The 23969-nt window shown below is 42.1% G+C and overlaps 1 protein-coding gene across 5 annotated transcripts in view; it reads left to right on the forward strand.

Annotated features, from left to right (window-relative positions):
- The first annotated feature begins 3813 nt into the window (after window positions 1-3813).
- The window catches only part of KLF12 (KLF transcription factor 12), a 234160-nt gene continuing 214004 nt past the window's right edge, over window positions 3814-23969 (forward strand). For 3 of the 5 annotated variants that reach the window (XM_071431074.1, XM_071431076.1, XM_071431078.1), the window contains exon 1: window positions 3814-4043. The gene's annotated coding sequence lies outside the window, so the exon portion shown is untranslated. The other 2 variants (XM_071431077.1, XM_071431075.1) reach the window with 2 other exon arrangements.

The raw sequence follows: 23969 nt of genomic DNA on the forward strand, positions 1-23969 counted from the left end.
TTACAAAAATCTCTCAATATTCAGCACATTACTGATGTATTTCAGAAGTATTTTTATGTGTTTCAGGCAGACATTGTTAAAATATGCTATTGATTTTCTGTTTTCTTTTGTTCTGAGGTTCCAGTGTGCTCTCTGCTGGTGGTGCCATTCTCCATTTTGAGAAATGATTGGTTATTAATAAAAAAATAACATAATGCATGCCTAAAGTTAGAAGTTGCTAAATTGCTAAGTTGCATTGAACAATATTATTTTTTTTGCACATGGATTAGGATCTAAGACAAAATTATAAAACAAAGAAGGCAATGAAGAAAATTTTGTATCAGTGGAGAAGAAAAATAGGAGAGATGAGAGGCTGAGGAACATTAAGGGGAGATTTTGTAGTACCTTGTTTTTGGTAAGTTTCAGGAAACTCCATTAGGGGAAGAACAGCTACAGGAAGACTGGAAAGAGCCACCTGATATTGTAAGCAGTGGGACTCAATGAAAGTGATTCAGTAGTACTGCTCCGTAGGTAATGGGGTAGAATTGGAGAAGAACTATAGAAAAAGCCTAAAATCACACATTAACACACTTGTTGAGCTTTATAAAAAACAAGCAACCAAAAATGATCTGTGAGCTGATTTGTTCTCCTGGTTTCAAAAGTATGATTTTCTAATTTTAAATAATATATGGCAGTACACTGTTAAGGTTCCCGTTTCAAAATTTAGGGCTGTGTTTCTGAAAAAATGCTGAAAAGTCCTGTTGATTCAGGGGAAATAGAATTCAAGTTTCTTCTTTCAGTGGAAAAAGAAAGAATAAAAAGAACTTTCTAAATCTTGAGAAATACTAAATGCTTTCAAAGTATTTCTGTGTTAAAATGTAAGCCACAACATTTTCAAACAGACTATGTACTCTCAGTTTTGTTAAGCTAGAGGAGACTGGAAACAGAGGGGTCAGGTGTATGGAGTGAGCCAAGATGGTGATTTAGTAGGACAGGTTTTCCATAAAAGCATGTGATTGAGAACTACATTTCTCTATAAATCTGTGTTATATATCAAATACTAATGTGTAATATCCCTACTTCTGTATCAATCTATTGATATATAATCATGTAATACATTCCTCTTGCAAACGTAGCCACATATTTTTTGGTTTTAGATACTGCCCTGCAAATTCATGTATATGGGTAATAGTTTTTAGTAGCAGGCAATAGACCATGTAAACAGCCAACATAGCACATCATGAAACTCACAAAGAACAAATTTTATCACCCAATGTCAGCCAACCCCTCATCTAGATTATTTCTTTAGATATTTTATATAAATGAATAAAATATTTCTAAGTATGACAAAATAAATATTGATGTTTTAAAATATTTTATCTGAAATTCAATGGAAATGAGCTTTGTCTTTTTCTCAGGGCACAGCAATGTGTGTAATGTGATGTTTCTCTGTTACGCACCTTATCACACTGTCTACATGCAATCTTCTTCTTGCTATCACTATTCATTTTTCATGTGCCAAGTATTCATTAATCCTTTAACCTCGGTAGGTAGAAACCAGTTTTTTCCTGCAGAACACTCAGTGCTCCCTGTTCCAAGTGGTTAAGAAGGATGAATGTTGTTAATATTTACGGTTTTTTTATTGATAAATCTGAATATAAGCTATGCATCTGTCCAGAGAATGTTTCCAGCTGTCTTCCATAGTAGCCCGCTTCCTAGGGGATTGCATATTTTATCTTTAAAACAAGTGTTACAACGTTAACTTTTGACTTGGGTGAAATCTAATGAATCACACATGTAACTTACCGGGAGTAGCTGGAGCTGGTTCTGATCTAAACTCCTAGCATAAGGAAATATGTTGCTTGGGTCATTAGACTGTATTTTAACTCTATGCTCACTTTTTTCCAAAGGAAATTATTAGACCAGAGGCAACATTACAATAGCAAATTATGCCTAACCCTCTTTCTGGCTTGTGGAGGCATATATTTCTGTTTATAGCCATTTTAACATTTCTTATTTATTATTCTGCCTTTTTTTCCCCCTTGTGGAAGTAGAGGTAAGATGTAGAGACAAACAGCGAAGAGTTATATTATCCAAAACATCTATGCCAAGAGAAGGCAGAGGATCATTGCAGGGAAAGAGATGAATAGACGTATTTCTGGCAGCTGGCATGAAATCCTCTTTGGGAACAAACATGGGTTCTGGTTCTTCTGGCTTTCTCAGTAAATATTGTGATGAGCAGCAAATATTAGTTTGTATTTACTGAAAGTAATAGCATTTTAGCAGCAATTATTTACCTGCGCTCCGCCTGGCTTTCTGTGTAAATACACAAGCTGTACGGGCATTTACAAACACCTTCACATGACGGGCCCACCTCTAGACACGAGATCCATCCCTCTTTTTGCTTTTTATTTACCCAATAATTGTTATGACTGGGACTCTCAGGAACTGTTGAGCTGACTGTGAATTTGAGAGAATAAGGGGTGGGACTCATAAAGAACTTACTGTTTTGTACTTGCTCTGACCATGGCTTCTGCCGGGGGCCAGCACAGCACCCTGATTATTCAAAAGGCTATTAAGCTTCCTTAAATTGAATGGCTCCCGACCATGGCCAGAAACCATCTAAGCAGGCAGTGCTGGTCAAAGCTCACCTGTGCTCTGGCCACACCGTGTTTACTTTATGCAACACCAACCACGGGGGAGGCGGCAGAAAACAGCCACATCAGCTTTACATTAACAAAAGGCTCTCCAAGGCAAGAGAATCCCCAGGTAACCTGTCAGGCCAGCTTAATAGCTTCAATACTGCCCAGGCATGGACCAGGGTCTTTCCACCAAAATACTTCACAGTGTAAACACGTGTAAGAATGCTTGCGAAAAGAAATAAGAGTTCTGCTTTTAAAGGTTTAACTGACTCCTAGGGTTTATATTTCTGTTTCCTAAGGTTCTGAAAGTTCTTCTTTTAAAACATGAATGTAACAAAGCCTTGGTGTTTTAAACAAACTTTAAGATTATAGAATCTGTTCCTCTGTATGTTGTTATTAAAACCTTTACAACCCAGTATCCGCAGCCCTTATGTGAGAAAAATCTTCCCCATAAAGGAAGTTCTCAGTTTGCAGGGGCGCGACTCGGGCTTACGAGCGCTGACCAAAAAAAAAAAAAAAAAAACCACAACCCCACGCCTCGCATACTTCTCACGAGCTGCAGTCTGGCTGTGCGAAGAAAACAAAATAAAAGAGAAGGGAAAGGCTTGCAGCGCTCAGCCCCAGGTAACGGCGGGGGCCGGGCCCGGCCAGACCCTCCGGCGGCGCGGCCCTGGGGCGGACGCCTCGCCCGCTGTGTCCTTTCCCCCGGGACGCCCCTCAGTGTCGCGACCGCGTGTCCCCCGGGTCCCTTCAGCTGCGGCTGCTGCCGCCCCGCGCCGACCCTCGGAGCTCCCTTCTGCTCCCCTCTGCCTTGTACCCCCGGGGCTCCCACAGGCGTCCCCAGCGCCTCGCTCCCCTCACTGTCCCCTGGGCACTCCCAGAGCCCCGAGTACCCTCCGGGTTCCCCCACGGCCCCGCACCCCGCTGAGCTTCCCCCGGCGCCTCTTTACCCCGCCCCGCCCTCGGCGCCCCCTCGCCCCGGGCCTCCCCTTGGCGCCCCCGCTGCCGGCCGCGCCCGGCCCCTCCCCGCGGCGCCCCGCTGCCCTGCCCCTCCCCACGGCCGGCCCGGAGCAGGGGCCGGGGCCGGGAGGGGGAGGCGCGGCCGGGCGTTCCCGTCCCCACCCCCCGGGGCGGGGCGGGCGGCGCACCGGGGCGGCCGCGGGGCGGGGGCGCGGCCCCTCCCTCCCTCCCCTCCCTCCGCCCGGCTGCCGGTGGGGGCGGGGACGCGCCGCATGCCAGCGACGCCACCGGCGCCCGCCGTGGCCGGAGCAGGGGCCGGTAGCTGGGGAGGGGGACACCGGTCCGGAGCCTTTGTCTGAGCGGCCGGCGGGGTGTCGCGGCGGCCCCAGGCGAGGCGCGGCCAGGCGGCGCCGGGAGCCTCCACCCCCGGCCCACCCTGCCCGGGCTCATCATGTGACGCGGGTAAGTCGGCGGCGAGCGAGCGCCGCGGCTCCCCGGGCTGCCCCCATTCATTTCCCGGGGACGGCCGCCGGCTGCCTCCGCCGGTGCGGGGTGCGAGTGCGCGGGGCACTGCCCGGGGAGCGCGGGGCGGGCGGACAGACAGACACAGAGCGGGGACCCTGTGTCAGGGAAGGAAACAGTTTCTTCTCCTGCTCTGCCGCTTCTGCTCAGGTCTGTGCCGATTCCCTTTCTTAGCAGGATAAACGGCTAATGTGTGTGGGTTTTGCTGCCGCTGTCCCAGCCAGCCTCTATTTAAAAAAACAAACAAACAAAATACCGCTCCTATACCGAAGTTAAATAATTTTGAAGAACAGGAGGGGGGGGCAGGGCGGCCCCCCCGCTTCCCCCGGCGCCGCCGGGGCGAGCCGGGGGTTAACGGCGGTGCCCTCCCTCCCCCGCTCCCTCCCCCGCTCCATCCATCCCCTCCTCCCGCCTGCCTCCATCCCTGCCGGTGCCCCGGCGGCAGCGATACCGGGGTAGGGTGCTAGGCGCCGGCCCGAACTTTTCCCTCAACTTTCCCGCTGAGGCTCTAGGAGGGGGAAAAAAGGGGTGGGGGTGGCGGTGAAAAAAGCGAGGGGGGGAAATAAAAAGCGATAAGCGGGGAGTGATGAGCAGCGAGCTGGGAGCGCCCAGCCCTTTGTGCTGCCGTCCCCGGGGGGGGTGTGGGTGGGGGCGGGCGGCCCCCGTGCGCATTCGGGGCTGGGCAATAATTATATAAAAACAAATATCGAAAAAGTATAAAGTGTAGCGCTCTTTGGAGGGGAAAATCGGAGCGTAACGCTGTATGGGGAGAAAAATCGGACTATAACACGCTATGGGGGGAAAAAATAAAAAAGCAAGAGTATCGTGCTGTACTACCTTCTACAGAAATAATGATCTTCTGTGGAACAAATGCTCGCTCTTGCAGAAGTCGGGAGCTTGGGGAGCAAGCCGCTGGTGTATACATTTAACGCTGAGCCCAGAGCCGCTGCGGGAGATGGGTTACCTACCCCATGGCATCAGCGTCACCCTGTGAAGCCCTCCGAAAGCTTTCCGCTGCTGGGATGAAATTTCCTCTGGGATGAGATGTGGCTCCTATCCGCCTCCCCCGACATCCAGCCACCAGCGGTGGTGCAGGATTTTGGGGGAGGCGGACAGGAGCGACCAGACGGGTTATTTTATATTCTCCTCCCCGCGGTTTGCAGGGATGCGATGCTCCGGTCCAGGCAGCGGTTTTTTGGGCTTTTTTTTTCGGATCTTGGCGTGGCATTTAGTCCCGCAGACTTGCTTGGGAAATAAGATATTTTGTGCGCTTGGGGAGGAGGAAGAAGCCGTTTCGGTAGGAAGCCCTGAAGAGAAGTTCACTTGATCGGGGTCTGTATAGAGCTTGTAAAATCCTGCTAGCTCTTGGCAGCCCCCCTTCCCCTAAGTAAGACAGTAAACTAGTTTATTTTTTTAATTACCCATCGTGAAGTAAACGGTACTCTTCTTCTTCCCTCCACCACCCTTTTTTGGTTTTTCTTTTTTTTTTTTGCTTTTCACTTTTCGTCTCGCCACGGCAGGTAGATTATTCGCGGCAACTTTGCGAGGCTGCTTTATATAGCGCTGGCATATGGGCTCCATTTTCTGCTCTCTGGTTGGTCTACAACTCTGAAATGCACAGGAACAGCAAAGTGGTCGCAGCGTGGGATTAGTAGCTGTGCTGAATAGGTCACAGATGGGGCGATAGGAGCATTTTATTAGTGACGTAAGGCTGCATAAACCGAGGCTGCTTTTTTTTTTTTTTAATTTATTATTCGTGCTGGGAGAGGGGGAGTGTCTTGAATATCTTTCTAATGGGACGTAATCAAGTTGAAACCGCTCTCCGCAAGCTGGCATGTCACCTATCGTCACAAACCAACCGCGCATAGCGAAGGGAAATATTGCGGATTTTTTTTTTTTTTCACTGCCTTTTTATTTTTTTTCCCTCGCCGTGCTGCCGGAGGCTCTGGCAGCCGCTGCTAGGCTGCTGCTGCTGGCAGGTGCCCGGGCTGGAGGCTGGTGGATGACATCACCCCCTCGGTGGTGACACCCATGCGCGCCCCTCCCCGGGCCAGCACCCCCGCCCGCTCCCCCCGCTGCCGCCAGAACAACACTGCTGGCATTTGCCTCTTCTTAATTGTTTTTCTTTCTCCTTTTAGTTTTTTTTTTTTTCCCCACCTTTTTTTTTTTCCTTTTTTTTTTTTTTTTTAACTGTGCGTGGTACCTGGAACTGGGAGGAGGGCAGCACCTATTTTGGTGCTCCTCAGGGGGGAGAAAAGCTTTTTGACAGAGATGTATGTTGTAGGTCATTTGATGAGTGAGCGTACCTATTCTGCATGGGCTGAGAAGGAGTTTAGGATATGGGAGATACTGTTTGTTTTCTGTTTCTGATAGTGAGGCAATATCAGATGTGTAAATAGAGGGGTTGGGAAATCATGTATTTTTAATTCTGGCTTTTTCCCCCCAGCAGTAGTTCATGATAATATTTCCAGGCCTTTCTTTGCTTTCTTGTAGAAAAACCTTTTCTGGAAAGCCCCTGACAGCCCAAGAAGACTCTTTGTAACAACTTTTAAAAATCAACTTTAAGATTCCAGCACAGGCTAATCGTGGAGTCCTCTGACAGCTGTTTCTGTCAGGATCAGCCAGACCTGAACATGCATGAGCAGAATTTCAGTCCAGATGAGAGGAGGCAGAAATGTGGGGCTGAAATAGCTCTTCCCCTGGGAAATGTTAGAATGGGGTCAGTGAAGGGCTTGTGCTGCAGAACCCTGTGGCAGTGACTGTTTTCCTCTTTGCCTAGACCAAGGTGGTGTGTGATGGTAACCACTGCAGTTAAATAGAAATACAGACCCTGTGTTTGAGGAAAGTGGGCAGTGCCTTTCCTGGGTGCTTGGGGAGGTCTCTGCTGCACAGGGGGTTGCAGAACATCTGTGTAATTTGGTGGAGTTTTCAGTGCTGCTAGGCTATGCCATTGTTTAGATTTTGGATGGTCTGTAAAATAAGGGAAAGCTGAGTGCCCTTTTGTCATCGCTGGGTGCGTGATGTCCACTTATGCAAGCATTCCCAGAGATGGAGTGCTGTAGCCTCCTTGCTTCAGGCTGCTGGATGACCTATATGAACCTTGCTCGGCTGCTGGCACCACTTCTCTGCGTGGCCAACCTCCTTGCTCTTTCCTTCAGTAAGTGGTGTTTGCTTTGTGGACCAGGTCTCATCAGCACAAAGTTGGTTTTGACCAAGTCTTAGTTTGAATCAAGTAAAATAGGAGAGTGTGAATGATGTGTTTGTTCATTAATAAAGATGGAGATCTGAAAACACTTATTTTTACTGAAGTGTCTTGCTTGTGGCTTTTGAAATACTGTATCTTGGTTTCTTTTGTTGGAGAATGATTGTGGTTTGCCTTTCCTTGGCTTAACTACAAAATGAGTAAAAAAATTAATTTCCTGAAATAAAATTTTTGTTTTTAGAAAAGCTGAAATGGATGCAGCACCCAGACTTTGACCTTCTCAGCTTCTGACTAGTGGTTGTTTACTACAGCTGCAGCTGTGTGCCTTTGAAAGAGGAGGAGCTGCAAACACAAGCATGCTCACTTTTCCTGCTAAGGGGAAAACATGTAATAAACATGCTGTTTCAAAGTGAGTTGTTAAGTAAAGTATTGAGCAGCCAGGTTGAGGGTTTTCTTTTCCTTTGTGCCAATTGCACTGTGCTGTATCTGTAAGACAAGTTTTGAGTCTTGCAAGTGCAAAATGTGTAAGCATGAAATGTCCATGTTTCCTATGCAGTAAAAAAGAATTTTTTTTAAATTAAATTCATGCTTACACGAGAAAGTGCTTTTGCACTAAAGTACGGATGACGCTGTCAACATTGTTTGTCATTGGTAAAAGTTCCATGTAATCTTACCCTGTGTTCAACAACTGAACTTTAGACAGTCCTCTTGCTTCAACTGAATGATTTTTTTAAAGTTGCTGCTAAACACAACCTCCAAACAACAGCAGAAATTATGTTTGATGATTCAGTGTCAAAATTATTGCATTAGTTTATAACTAGACAGATATATGTTGACTAACTTGATTGAAGTGTTGATTAGACCTTGTGGCACTGTTGCAAAAGTGGGTAAAATTGGGCACATCAGAAGAAAGTTGTAGAGTCAATTTTGGTGTTTTATATATATATATATATATATATATAAAATATTATAATATGTAAATTCTAGCTAGGGCTGCTGTGTTTGCATTTTGAGTCTTCTGTGCAGAAAGTTTGCTTAGATTTTGTTCCCTGAATATATGAACTTTTTCATACTTTTGCAGAGTTTTGTGTGACAGATAGGGTTGAAGTTCATGTGAAGTCTGTGCTCTTGTTTGCTCCCAAGCAGTGACCATAGGAGATTAGCTCAGTTGCTCAGAGCATGGTGCTTAGAATGCCAAGGCTGTGGGTTCTGTCCCTGTATGGGCTATTCATTTAAGAGTTGGACTCAATGATCTTGCAGGTCCCTTCCAAGTCAGAACATTCTGTGATTCTACAGTGTGAAAAAGCTAGACTGTTCTTTAATTAGTTCTATTTACCTTTTGACTGCAGAAAGCTCTTAAAGTAATACTGAGAGATAGGAAGAAGAGGGAAAATGAGCGTGGCTTTGCCAGAAAGTGTATCTATGCTGTATGTAACACTGAGCTTATGTGGACTTCCTTGAGTTCAGTATAATAGCTCTTCATATGAATTAGAAAGCCTTATCTAAACTTGGGACTAAAATTGAATTATTATATACTTTTTTTTTTTTTTAATCTATGTCTGCTGCAGAATGATGTGTTTTGGTCTGGAGAAGACAAATTTAAATTATGGTGTCTTGGTTCTGTAGCTATTTCTGTAATCTCTTGGATTTTTGGGATGGCATGGTGGCATGAGCCATCCCAGTGTTTCTCAAATACATGGTAAAACTTGGGAGTCAATATGTTAAGTCATATGATAAATATTCAGGGATTGTATGCTTTATACTGTTTGTTTCTTCATGCACTCAACATCTGTACACATCATCAACTCCTGTGCCAGAAGAGTCCCTTCAGCCACAACTACAAGGGTAGGACTTACCTCAGTGTTGGCTTGCTGAGTTTTATTTTTTTTTTTAAGTTCAGTAAAACCACAAGGATGCAAAAGCTAAGGTTTATTGGAACTAAAACTGTTTGTCAGGATCAAGGGAGATGCTATGATTGAAGACTATTAAAAGTATATATTCAGAGATACTAAATAAAGTTGTCCAAGACCGTCACACACTGACATTTCTGACCCTCTGATCTTAGTAATGTCTGTGCTTTTTTAAAAATCTGGTCTGTTTCTTTATACACAGAGCTGTTTTTTTAAATTTTGGTTTGTTTGTTTGTTTCTTGTAACAAACGCCCTCACATGCAGTGGTGTTTATCCTTTTGTGGGTGGCTGGCAGTGCTGGCATTAGGAGCGTTAGGCATTGCAGCGCAGACCAGCACCACTTGAGTTAAGGAATGTCTGGTTAGCAGTAGCAAGCTTTTGTCCTCTCTGTGAACCAGCCTTCAGGACGGGAATGAGGCGTGCTCTTTGCTAATGGCTGGCACGGTATTTGCTACATAGCACAGTAATGATGGGACTCAGAAATCCCGAGCTTTGTTCCTGGCCTGGCTGTGGGGCGAGTATGTTCTCGTTGTTTAAACATAGAACAATCAAATGCATGACCTTGGACATCGGCGCTGCTAAGGGGATAATTAATCAGATGATGTATCATGTCGGGAGACCCGAGTTCTAGTCTCGTTTTTGTCATGTGTCACCTGGGACAGGCACTTTGTTACCCTCTCTGTAAGGTGGCGAGCACTGACCCCAATTCCCTATTAATGCGGGGTGTTGCCCAGTGGTCAGAGCAGCAAAGAGCACAAGGTTTTGTGTGCTAATGCTGATCCTCCTGAATAATTTCTTTTTCTCTGCCTTGTCCAAGAAGAGCTTTTCTGGTGGTGGTGTTGCATCTCTGTTCTGGAGCCTTACAGGTCCCTGGCAGCAGCATGGGCAGCGCAGTGATGCTGGCAGGCTGCGTGGGTGCAGGGGGTGTGTGCAGAGCTCAGGCCAGCTGGAAATAAGGTCAGGTCCGTTCTCAGAGCTGGAGATGCTATCAGTGAGCTCTGGAAGCCTTCCTGAGCATGAGTGGTCTGTAATTGTCATATACTTTGTTCAAGTCTTGACAGGCTGCCACTGAAGGGGTAAAGGCAACTATCTGTAACCCAGCAATTTCTCTCTGTGGATACCTGAGGGAAAGTTTTTTTTAAAAAAGTACTCTATAGAAAAAGTAATGATTTTTTTAAAATTTTTTTACTACCAAAGTTGTCAGAAGTGATTGGTTCAGATACTTTCAAATCAGATTTTGAAGAACCAATCACTGAGCATTTCTGTTGAAATGACTGAAGTTTGTTAACTGGAATATGCCATATTAGAAATTTGTTACATCATTTTCAAAGCATACCTGTGACTTGCTATTTACCATGGATATTAATTCTTTGGTTTTTTTTTCCCTATGGTACCAGCATTTAAAGATGGTCTACAAAGAATTGAAGGGACCTTTTATAGCAGGCATAATAATTAATATGTTGCCATCTGAGGTAGCCACTGAGATATTTGATTAATGATATCTATTGCCAATTCCTCCTAGAAAAAGGGGAAGATAATGACTATTAGTATTATGTAGTAACATTTGACAGGAATCTGAGCAGGACTTAACTTAAAATCAGATTAATATAGAAATTGGTTTTTTTTTTGTTTTGTATCTGTCTTTATTTTGAGTGTTTAATGCTGGCATGAAACACTTTGGAGTTAGTCTTCAAATACAAGTTGGCAGTGCTCTAGAAGAGCATGTAAAGAGCTGTGATTGATGACACTTTAAAATCTTTTAAAGTGTTGGACAGTAGTTGGAGCTCTTCCAGTTCCTTTTTCAGAGAATATTTCAGTTGCAAGAAAATTCCGAGTGGGAAATGAAAAGATTTTTCTTAAGAAAAAAAAAGTAGAGAAAAACATTCCTTTCCACTTTCTATAAATTGGTAGCAGTTACGAAGCGACTTAATTTTTCACTTGTTCCATCTAGCCAAGGAAATCTTTTGCACAGACAGTGCTCTACACAATTTTGAAATGAAAAAATGAGGTTTTGAAAGTGAGAGCATGCAGAGTTGGTCTAGTTAGGAGGCAGATTTGGAGGCTGCTATTTCTGATAGCATTGCCATTTTCACTTTTACTTTTGAGCTATATATTCAGCTAAATCAATATTTGGCTAAAATGTCTATCTTGAAAGAGTGAATCTTAATACTTGGAGACCTACTATTTTGAGAAGATGGTAGATTTGTAATTTTTTATTGTGGCTTTAGTGGGATAAAGTTTTCAACAGTCATATCAAACAATTAAACATAATAAAGAAAAAAGGAGAGATTTAGTGCACTTTTTCTGCTTTGCATCCCAGCCAGTATCTGAGATAGATTTATTTTGTGCCTGCTGGAAATGTGCTGTCCTTTGGGTTTCACGTTTTGCTGCATTTAGGAACACAGCATTTCTTCTGCATTGCAATGCCAAAGAAGTATGTGGGATAGGCAGGGATGGAAGACTGAACTCTATGCATAGCAATCACAGACACCTGCCTAAGTCAGTTCTGGTGGAGAGTTTGAATAAAGTACTTTCCTTTTCCAAAAAAGAAGAGCTTAGCTCATCCTTGCCTCAGAAGTGTGTACTAAAATCGTGACACCAGAGTAATTCTTACGGTCAAAAGGCCTTCAGAAAACCTCTCTGTTGGCTGACAGTACAGGAAGTCTCAGATGTTTAGTTCACACGTAAATGAGTACATTGTACTTGTTAAAAAATAAGTGAGAGAGCACTTGCAGTGCTAAAAATCCTGGCAGCACTAGAGGCCCTGAAGGCTCTGGTGGTGGTGAAGAAGGAATAGCAGTTTCTGTGGGCTCTTCTTGTGGCTTTGGTTATTTGGTGTTTAACTTAGCCCATATATTGTGAGGCCAGGTAGACCCAGCCAGGCTGGGGTTTTCTATAGTAGGGACAGCATCAGGAGCAGAGTGGTTTGGTACCCAAGTCCTCTTGAGGTCATAGCCTGAAGTCCATCAACAGAAATGAAAGATAATTGTACTTTCAGATCCTGCATCTCCCCCCAATACTACTGAAGTTCCACTTGTGTGGCTTTCATGGACACATCTTTTTTTCTTGTCTTAAACAAAAAGGAAATAAAAAAGAGGAATTAAAGTAAAAGAAGGAAGTTCCTCCTTGTGGTGGATTCTGAGTGCAGTTGATGCTGCATGTTCCCATCCATCAGTTCTCATCCTTCTTTGTTTAATTATTGCACTGCTTTCTGCCTCTTGCCAGCAGCACTGCTCAACCTCTCTTTGGGTGAGCAATGCTGCTCTCTTCCTCTTGCTGTAACCCTTCTGTTGATGACTTTGTCATTAAAAAGCTGCTGAATCTTATAAGCAGCCACATTTTCTGGATACTGGATTATTTGAAAGTGGCTTCCCTTTAACAAAAACCTTAGCCACTTTAACAACTCCCCGCCCCTGTTTTTTCTTAACATGTCTACTTGTACAGTTGTGTTTTCAAGACATCTGACCAAAGAAGCCTTTATAGATTACATTTATATATATATATATAAATATATATAATAAATACACACATGCACATATATATATTTATTATATATATATATATATATATATATATATTTGCTAAAATTGCTACTTGCTTTGCATAAGGGTTATATTCTCACTAGCTCAGTCTCTAACTGGCAAGCCCTTGGAGCAGGCCTGCTCTCCTGAAAGCACAGTTTTCTGTGGCAGAGAGAGGGAAAGGTGGGGTGAAGGTGTTCCCTGAATTTGATTGTGAGTGCTGTAGTATCTTTCAGATCAGAGCAGGCTAGGGTTACTCCCATACCCAAGCTGACTCCTTGCACATTACTGTGATATCAAAAATAGAAACATGAGGTTAGTGTGAAAAGTCTTTTCATATTGCTAATGTATTAGAAATACGAAAATAATCAGTGGAAATATTCTCCTTATGTTAGACAATGTTAGAACTAGTTCAGAAAACCCAAAAATTCTAATCTCTCAAAGAATCTGTAACAGTAATTTTTGAAGGAAAGAACAGAAATGAGACACATGCTATGGCAATCATTTGGTATGATCTAAAACAGTAATTCCAGTCAGTATTTGACAGACATTATAGAGTTTTCAGTTTAAAAGCTGAATGACTAGACTGCAGCTCTTTTGAAGCTTGAGGTTTGGCAGCTATGTCAAGCACAGAAATTGTGTCCTAAAAGTGCCTTGACAGTGCTGAAATGCCATAGAAGAAGTAAACCCACAAAGCCACATTTAACCAACATACAAGTTGCAAAGACTTTTAGGGATTTCTGCCTGGATGAACAAATTGGAATTTAGCCACATATGTTCAGAGTCTTAGTTGGTGGTGGACAGGTTGGCATTTAAGCAGATAGCACAGGAGGTGTACATGTCGAATTCAGTATATTCACTGGACGCGGGACTTGGTGAAGTGAGAAGAAAGATATATTATAGTATTTCTCAAAAGATATATTATAGTATCTCTCATGGGATCAAATTGTAGTTTCATTGATTTGTGTATCAGAGGAGACCATTGTGGTCATCTAATTCAATTTCAATAATGCCATCAGTAGAGTATCACCTTGTCCTCCACAAACTCTGCATGGTCTCTTGGAGCTGGAACATTCTGTGAGTAGATGTTTGTAATGTAAAAAACTTTATGCAGTGGGCTATCAACTGTCGTCTTTGGTGAGCTGTTCCAGTGGTTATAATTACTCTAATCTCTATGCATTATTTCTTCCCTGAATTTAGCCATGTATTTGGCTTCCAGCCACTTAACCTTGTTGTACTTCTGTCTCTTAAATGAGTGGTCAGCCAGTCTCCTGTCAATTCCTTCTCTGTCTTCATTTTCAGAATATGCATAATTGAACAGTGTTTTACTTTGTGGCTGTTAAAGACGGTGAATTGATTTAAATAATTTTGACTTCAAAGTAGTGGGCAGGAAAACTTGATTTAAACAATCAGTTTAAATCTTGTTTGGTTTCTGGAGTTCTTACCCATTTTCCATTCCTAGTGCTGTCTTTTGGGTAAGTGATGCTTAGTGTGCTGATACACAGCAGACAAAATAGTCGATGCACAGAGTATGCTCAAATTGCTATTTGAGAGAATGCATTGTATGCATACCTGTTCATTTTAAAAGTTCATGGAATTAATGTTCATTTGCTGTGTTTGAATTTTCAGGTGTTTAATATTATGGTATGGCTGATGTGTTTCTGATTTACTAGGTAGTTCAGTTTTATGATTGACTTTGTCAACTGTACTTAGAACTCGTAAACCGTGGAAAACATAATTAAAATAATTTTTAATGATATCTTGATTTCTTTTTGATATGCCAGGTTTTTTAAAATATCTTCATAAAATGTATTAATGTTATAAACTTTTAGGGTGAATAAAGGAAAAATAGTATTTTGTTATTAAGAAAACTCTAAATTTCTGTTAAAAATATCCTGGGGAGTTTTAGAACTAGTAGCTATCACCTTTCAGCATATTGTTTATATTTAAATACTGTAAGAGAAACGTCTTTACCCAGTTTAATTTGCTCATGGTAGATTTTTTTTTGAACTTCTGAATGATCCAGTAATTTGTGGTGGTTGAATAAGCTGTGAGAAATAAGATATTCTGTTCTGCTTATTGCTTATTGATTAGTTTGTGTTTCAGTTTTGTTTAGTCTGTTTTTTATAGGGTAAGTAGTTTCTTTGAGACTTTAACAGCAAATGGGTACTGCTTGGGCATTGATGAAAGAAGGAATGTAAATTGGTTTCATAAATTCAAATGTAATTTTGGTGAAAAATTTAAGTAAGAGTCAGAATTTTTTATTGAAACATATAATAGTGTTACAGGAAAAAGCCATTCCTTTACCAGACAGGGTTTGGAACAGCCTTGGTTAACGTGCTCCTTCTTAACATTGTCAAAAGGTAGGATTGGCCAGCTGCTCTAGCTTTGTGAAACTGCATATGAAAATAATTTTTTCAAATACTTGATTTATTCTTGGCTGATGACACTGACACCCCAGTTCTCAGGTGGCTTTTTGGGCATTTCTATTCAGTGTGTTATCTAAAGTATGAAATGGGATGCTCATTGGCCAAAGGTACCAGCTGAGCAGGAGCACCCAGGCTCCTCCAGTGTTTGGTGTGCTTACGTGGTGCTGCACTTCTCAGACCTTTAAGTCTCTTACTCTGTTTTGGTTTTGGGGTTTTTTTTCTTCCTTTTTAGAGATTGTTTCAAATTTAATAATGGGATAGTCCGCTCCCTCTCCCCTGCAACTGCTTTTCATTAATCATACCAGTTTGAAAAGAGTTACTAAGAAAACCTGGTGATTTTGCTGAGCTTTGCTCAACTTGGGGAAATTTTGCTCTTTAACAGTAATCTTATCTGTGAAGCCCTGCTGGTTCTCAAACAAACCAGACCTTTTCACTTTAATTATTTCATCTTTTTTTTGGAGATGTTTCTCAATGCTTAAGTATACGCTGCTCTACTTCCTCAGTCTTCAAGAGATACAGTTATCTAAATAAAACTTAATTTCTGCATATTCTGACTTTAAAACTGTGATCATAAGTAACCTTATTTTACAGGGAAACTAAAGGTGTGCCTCTCTCCTTTTTTTCCCTGCCTTCTCCCTATCTTCTTGAAATAGCAACTAAAGACCAAAGCAAGATTGTTTTGCTTGCCAGTTTTTTGATTGTGTAGTTTCATTCAGTGTGATAACTTCCTTTCTACTTGTATTTGTCATGGAGCCAGGCAAAAATGATGTAGGACACAGAGCTATCAAAAAGCAGTACAACTGGAAAGGTAATTTGCTTCTTCCTCAAAGAGGGAGAAGGAAGCTTGTTGGCTGTTTTGCTTTCTTTTTGCAAATTGACGTAACTAGTGCAGATCCTGTGAAAAGGATCAGGGCTGGAAACAAGGACCATTGTGCAGTCTAGCCTTTTGCAGCAAGTTAGGAAACTGGAAAGTGGTGATCAGAGGAAAGGTTTTATTAATGCTTCAAGCTGCCTGAGAGCAAAATGAACCAGGTAAAGAGTACTAGAAATACATCTTGGCATGTTGGAGACTCTCTGATGAAGGAATATTTATGCCCATGAGAGGAGTCCAAATGGGTGTTTACTTATCTGTGTTCTTAAAAAGGAAAATGAAATACATTACAAAGCTAATTTTACAGTCACCTCATGCACTTTGCTATTGCAAAACAAGTGGGCCTGTGAGGAAAGATACCACCTTTCTAAGATCCAGTTGACTTTTGGTGATTTGCTAGTCCCAGAATTTGCTCCAGTTCTTCCTCCTTGACAGACTGTTCTTCATTGCAGTGTCTCTTGAGGCTTCCAGTGGGATGCTTTCACTTTCCTCTGTTGAGCTTGCTATTGTTTATGATCTTTATGTTCTTTAGGAACCACCAGTTTATTAAGAAGGAGCCCTGCGCTATCTGGCAGTGGTGTGCAAGGCTCCTGAATGAAGCTCATGAACCTCTCAACACAGAACTTTTGAACTTTGTCATCTGAGTACAGTGCTTTGCATGGCAAAGAAGAAATGTGAGCCTAAAGCATTTGTGGTCATTAGCTTAAAATCTTTTCCCTGCAAAGGCTAATACCAATTCCATTTTTTTTATTCAAATAGAATCTTTAGGTGTTGTTTCTTTTTCTTGGCCAGTAACGTTGCTCTTGCCTTCTCTATGCAACGACTGTTAGCCCTTTTATCTATTTGTACTTTTGAGGTTTTAGGGTCTTTTAATACAAAATTAGTTTCTATTGCACAATTCTAAATGTAAAAACCCTAATTTACATTTTTGTGTTATAGGTGACATAGCATGTTACAGGTCCCTGGAGCCCTGAATTTCTGCTGAGGATTTATTGCAGCAGTTCCTGAAAACAGCGTGGTGAAGAAGTAACCCCTTGGTTTCTGGGTTGGTGGCATAGGCAGCTGGAGCTGCACATGGTGGATCAATGCTGGTGTCTTGTTGTACCTTTGGAAAAGCTTGTAGTACCTCACAAATTGCTACATGGAAAGCAACTCCATTTCTTTCATTTAGGTCAGGCTATCAGATGCTTTATGTGTCCTGTTCTTCTGTAACTGGGACAGCTGAGGTTTGAGGTGACCATGACTTTACTTGCAATCCAGCAGGAGGGTCCTGGGGGTCCTTTCCTCTCCTTGCTGTCTGGGTGTGGTCTGCCTTTTCTATGTGTCCTTGTGTTTGTTCTGCCTCCAGGATCTTGGGAAGATATTTCTGTTCTTTCCCATCTGTTTCCCAGTGGTGCTCTTGGACTCTGTGCGTTGCCCTTCTCTGGGATGAAGGCAGGATGCAGGGGAGAGAAACTAATAAATTTAGAGCTGTGGGGAGGACATAGATGGTCCAAAAAAAGTGAAGGTGTGTGTTTCATCAGTAAATGGTGGCAAAAGAAAGCCCTTTGTTGCTCAGTGTTGACTTAGGTGTTTTGAAAACTACTTGCTTCTGAGTATACTTACCATGCTGCATGGATTTTTCTTATTGCAGCACTGGTTATTGTCCCCTGAATGTCTTGTCCATTACTGTCATCTCAGTCATGAGCTGTGAAATGTTTTTTATTCTGCAGGCAACTTTGAGGCTTGCTGCAAGGCAGAAACTGGTTTTCACTGCTTACCAAAGAAGTTTATGTACCTAGTGTGATGTCTGGTGTGTTGTGTTAAGTGATTCTGGTGCAATGGATTCATTTTTGTTGTTAGAACAATCCTCTGTTGTAGTGTCAGAAGTGTTCTGGCTTCTCCTTTGAGGTTTTAGGTTTTATTTTATGTGCTGTTCTTGAATATGTGTCTTTGTAAGTTGCAGATTCGTGCTGGATGCAGTGAATTGCTGCAGCTGAAGCCCATGAGTTTGGCTCTGTGCATATTACTTCCAGAGGAGATTCTTGAAGACCTACTGTTTCTTTGGTTACCCTGAGCCCCCAGAAAGCATCCATGTCTTAACCAGGGTTGAGTTTCTCTGAGTAAGCAAAATGCAGCATCTTGAGCTCTGGGTATGTTTTGTGTTGTAAAACAATTGCTGAAGGTGTATTGTAGATAGATGTGAGCAGATGAGAAGGTGTGATACGTATTTTTCTAGTCTGTATTCTTTTGGTGAAGCTTCAGAATCTTTGTTTTTCAGCAGGAATGTTTGGACCCAAATTGCACTTTAAATATATCATGTAAAAGCACATTACCTGGTTGTTTGGAAACAGAAGTCTTACAGAACTTATAACAGACAGGAAAATGAATTTCTGTGTTGCTTTGATCTGCCTTCAGTGTGCAAGAGCACAAAAATACTGTGCAGGCATTTTGTTTTAAAGTTTTAAGTCTTCACAGTTATCAAAGTGGAATTCATGAATTTGTTATTTCTATTTAAGACTTTACTTTTTCCTCCTTTCTTCTTCAGGTAACGATATTATGTTATTGCTGCTTAGCTTACGATCTTGCGTTTTCCAAAGATCCCATCAACAAAATTACTTTCAGTATATTTTGTGCTCCTCACCATTTATTTTATGTCTACAGGCTGCAGTGAGCAGTCATGCCTTAAATTGTTGTAAATATCTGTCAAATAAGAAAAATAGTAGAAAAAAGATCAAGGAAGCAGCATTCTGTTACAATATGCTGCTCTGTTCCTGGATTTGAATTCTATCTTCATTAATATTTGAACTTTACTATGAGATGCATAATAATGTTCTTAGAGAGGGTGGGGAGATACACACTGTAAGTGATACACTGCCTGATGATTTGGAAGTCATTTAGTAAGTGCCTCATTTTTACACATGCAAAATGAATGTAATGCTATTTACCCAGGACACTTTTAGGTCTACCATTGGGAAAAATACGTACAAAAGCTGAGTAATGCAATAGTTCTAAGATGTGTGCTTCAGATGGCAGGGTCCAGAGAGATTTCTGTAGATGCTTGCTGTGTACATTACTTCAGTTGCCTCTGCATGCTGATAATGTTTTTTTGGAAGATATAAGGAAAAGCGTAACTTCTTTGTCAGGCTGAGAATAACTTCTGTGAGCCTTGTAGCCCTGAAAAGTGTATTGAAGGAGGCTTTTTGCAAGAGGTATTACCCACTTGGTTTCCTTGGAAACATGAAACATGATTTACAAATATTGACTTCAGAAAACTGCAGCTTAGAGGAAATCCTAAACTGTTGGTTCAGGCTTTTAAATTAATATCTCTAAAAAGTTCTGGCCGTGTTGAAAGTCACTGCATGTCCAAGGAATGACATTTATAATAATTCTGTATTTCTTGATGTAATAGCCAATTCTGGATGCTGGAGGACTGGGAAAAAAAAAATCTGAGTTTCAATGGAAAAGGGATTCTGAAAAGGGATACTGGGAGCCCTGGCTCCAGTTTCACCTGTGTTAAACAGGTCAACTCCAGACAAAGTGAAAAAATGGTTTCTCTTAAAAGTCAGATAGTGCCTTACCACTGATGGAGTGCAATGTGGAATACTTTATTCATGGTGAAGTCTAGATGCTGTAAATTGTCATTCATGTCTTTTAAATGTTTTAAAACTGTGGAGGGAGATGAATGCTCCTTGTTACGTTCATGCAAGAGATTGTGTGATAAGCTTAAGTAAATTACATTTACTGGATAACTTTTATTGTATAGGAATTTTCATATACACTTGCTTTTAAAAACTTCTGGTCATAATTTGATCTTGCTGGCCTTGTTAAATTTTTTTTTAATGGAAGGCTGCTTTATCCCTGGAGCATAGTGTTAGGTTATCTTGAAATTGGTGTTAGATTTATGCTGGAGGGGTGGAAAGGGGCACCAATATGGGAGAAGAAGCGTACAGCAGTGTTGCCTTCATGTTGTGAGTGCTGACTGCTGGGTGAAGATTGCCTCTTTGCACTCTTCAGTGAGGAACAGGTTTTGGTTCAGTCAGTCTAACTGAGGTCCTGCTGGACATGGTTTAATTTGTGCTTCTGATGTCACTACTGGCTTATGTGGTTCCAGTTACCACCCATCTCCTATGGTGCGTGTTCCTCTGTCACTCAGACAGCTTCTGCTGTCAGCAGACTGGATTGGGTCAAGAAATTGCCCAAACTTCTTCTGCTTCACTGAGTTATTCTTAACGTGTGTCATTTTCCCAGTTCATCTCCCAAAACAGCTATGGCTGTGCAGGAGCAATCAGGTGGTTGAAGGCATGAAAGCACCTCTAGCCGCCTTGTGTTCCTGCGCTCTTAATCTGGAGGAGAGCACCTCCAGAGCAGAGATGAGGTGAGATCTTGGTCTTCCTGCAGAAAAGCCATGTGTTTGCTGGTTGTAGTGCTAGTAGTTTCATGGCCATGAGGAGGTGGCAAGGCAGAGTTTTTAAGAAGATATGATATATTAGGATGAAAAGATAAAGTAATTTGAAAGAATATGAACATGCAAGTCTGTGCCTCTGTTTTAGACTGGGGTAAGATTTTATCTCAAGCCATTGGATTATTTTCCCCCAGGATGTCTTCCACCTTTTATACAAAACATCCTTACTCCTTATGAACTGTGCTTTGCTTGGAGATTATAAAGGTGTTTATGGTGGGTGGCCTTATGTAGCTATATTAATTAAGGCAGGATGAGCCTGGGTCTGCCTTCGTCTGGGGTTGCAAGAGGAAGAGGGATGCAGACAGGTGGCTGCACAGGTGCTTGTAAGGATCAGGTCCTCAGTGTGCAGAGGCATTGGTGGTGCAGGCAAGCAAGGACTGCTGAAACCTGTAGGTGAATGTGTCTTAGATAAGATGGCTGTGTCTGTGAGCTGTGTGTCTTGTGAGACCAAGGACTGAGAGCAAGTAGGACACCACAGACACCTCCCTGCATGGGCCAAGCAGTGCTACTTTTCTCATCAGCCAGTTGAACTAAGCAGAAATGCTTTGCCCAGTGGTTCTGTAAATAGTGTCTAACATCCTGAAGGTTATCTGTTTGTCTCTCTGGATGCTAAGGAAGGATTCATCTGTATTGTCTTTCAGGCTGGTTGGTTCTAGCTGGTGACGGCAGCTTGCTCTTGACTTGCCCCATGCAATGGCTATGGATTACAGTGGAAGAGGCTGTGAGGAGGCAGGGAGATTAATGAACAGGAGGAGGGAATTAGGGACCTGTGGAAAAGAAAGTTCATATGCAGAAATAATACAAAAAAGTGGAAAACGGCAATGCTGCAAAATCCCAGAAAACAATGGAGACTCTTGTTGGTAACTTTTGTGCTGAAGCTTTAAGCTGAAGGGGAGGTCAGTAAACTGCAAAAAAGTCTTCTTGGTGTTTGCAGAGGGAAAACTGAGAAAAGACAGTGCTTGAGTTTTAGGGTGGGGTGTTCTTTTGTTTGCTTATTTTTAAAGTCCACAGATAATCAAAGCAGAAGGTAGGGTTGTATATAGCTGAAGTCAGAACAGGTATACAGAATTGTTCATTGAGGATCAAAACCGTGCCTCAAAAATTGGGTGTGAAGGCATAGGATGGCAAATATAGGAAGATAATGATATCAAATTAGCTCTAGTTCTTTGTGTAACCAAATAAACTACATAGATTACTGCAAAGTCATTCAAGATGGGAACAAGGGTTTACAGCATAAGAATCCTACTAAAATTAGGATTGTTTTCATGTGAAGCCATTGTGCCAATATAAAATGAATTTCATATTGCAGGATTGATTATAAGATAAATGCCTCCAGAGGAATCTGGAGAGAAGACACTAGCTTAAACTTAGAGGGACGAAGGAATAACTGCAGTGAAGATGTATAGAGAATTCTTAGAATACAAAAGTAGACGATAAAAATGTATGAGATGGCAGTGTGATATTGCTTCCATTATTCTGGGCTTTTTCATTTCATAATATGATGAATGTCTTCTGAGTATCACTCACTTTAAGTGATTAAATCATAGCCATAGAAGGTATGCAACCTCTAAGGGAGAAGCTGGGGGAAAAAAACACCTTTGGACCTATTGTTTTTTACTGATTTTTCTAGGGTGTCACCACTAAATTGGTAGTTGCAAAAACTCACTCCTGTAGAATCATCAACGGAACTTCATATATTCACAGTTTTTCTGGCAGAATATTGATATTATTTTTAGTTTTAGAATCCTTGTTGCTTTTAGCATGTCTAGGTAGATTTAGAAACAGTTCTGTGATATTTTTTTAGCTGTTGCTTGTATAACATTGGAGGTGCAGAGCACCTCTTGTCTTTGTGGTGGCTCTAAAGCAGCTCCAGCCCAGCATCAGTGTCAGTCCTCAGATACATCAGCTCTTACTCTAGGTTGTATTGACTTTTGTGAATAAGGTGATGAAAGAAGTGAGAGATGACATTAGGCACAGATAAAGAGAAATATCAATTCAAGTAGAAAGTAAGTATCTCTTTCTTGCTTACCTTCAGCCTGTGACGTGAGGTGTATGACTGTCAGCCAGTTGTCTTACCAGGCATGAGAGCTACAAGGTGTTACAGCTTTCTGGACAGAGCTCTTGTGTTATCTGTAACCCAATTATGAAAAAGAGAAGAGCTATTTCTGCTAGAGGAAGATGGAGACTTCTGTTTTCAGCTCCACGGTAAGACATTTTTCATGATGAAGCTGAAATTGCCATTTGAAGTGTTCAAGGCCAGGTTGAATGGGGCTTTGAGTGACTTGGTTTAGTCAAGTGTCCCTGCCCATGGCAGGGGGGTTTGGAACCAGGGAAGTTGATCTTCAAAGACCCTTGCAATATGAGCCATTCTGTGATTCTGCATGAGAGGAGCTAGTGTGGAGGTAAGTTGGAGACACCAAGTCCTTCAAATCAGAAAGGGCTATTTCATGTCTTCTGTTCTGTGTCTGTCACCAAGCTGTCATTGCTGAGTGTGAGGTTGGAGCCAGTGGCAGATGGCTTCCTCTGAGAAAGAGGAAAGGATGAGGAAGAGAAGTTGTGGTGGAATTGGCAAAGCCCAAAGAGTCACTCTCGCTGACTGGAAGGAGCTAATTAATCTGGACTTGTGTTTCAGATTTACTCGATCTGGGCTCAGATCTGTATGACTTGAAAATACATTCACCAAACAGCAATATACTGGACTGGGCACAGGTAAATAGTAAAGTTACTGGGAAAATGAAGATTACTAGGTTTAAGGGAGAATGATTCAATTGTCAAATGGCAAGTTAAAACAGCCCATTTTTCATGTACTCTTAAAGCCAACCCCAAATCTGAGATACTGCCAGACACCCTCTTTAGTTAGCAAACTGCAGAATCATGTCTGTGTAAAATGGGAAATATGTTTACTTGGCTAGCTTTTTTGAAATGAAACATTTTATGTGTTGTGAAATACTGTAGAATGTACAAATGAGCATGTTGTTCAGAAAATCACATTGCAAAACGGGGCAGTACGAACAAACACTGTGGTGTTCGTACCTTACTTAGTCATGGTGGTGGTCTCAAACTAATGAATGTTGAGATTTTGTGGACAGGACTTCAGAATGTACTCTTAATTGGAGCCTTATGAGTATTTTTCTATGTGTGGGGGGTGAGATAGAGGTGGGAATGGAGAGGAGGGAGGAGGAGCATCTGCTTCTTACTGAGATAAAGGTGTTTTGTTTTTCTGAAATTAATCAGTAATTGAATTAAAGCAGGGAAGAGTTGGGGATCAAGGTGGGTAATTGAGAGGGGAGCTGCTGGAGGACAAAAGTGACTTTTGGTAGGAGGGCAGTGGGCAGTAGGTGGACCACAACGTCTTGTATCTTCCAGGGGAATCTGAGAACTGGTTGGGTACCCACTTGCCAATAGGCTATTTAGGAGAATAACAGATGATAACAGAGCAAGGGCAGCAAGACCCAGATTGACTCCCCAAATAGCATGGAATGAGGGAAT

This window comes from Agelaius tricolor, unplaced genomic scaffold (assembly GCF_023055355.1).
Source record: "Agelaius tricolor isolate 1412-34295 unplaced genomic scaffold, bAgeTri1.0.p SCAF_7, whole genome shotgun sequence".
Taxonomy (NCBI): domain Eukaryota; kingdom Metazoa; phylum Chordata; class Aves; order Passeriformes; family Icteridae; genus Agelaius; species Agelaius tricolor.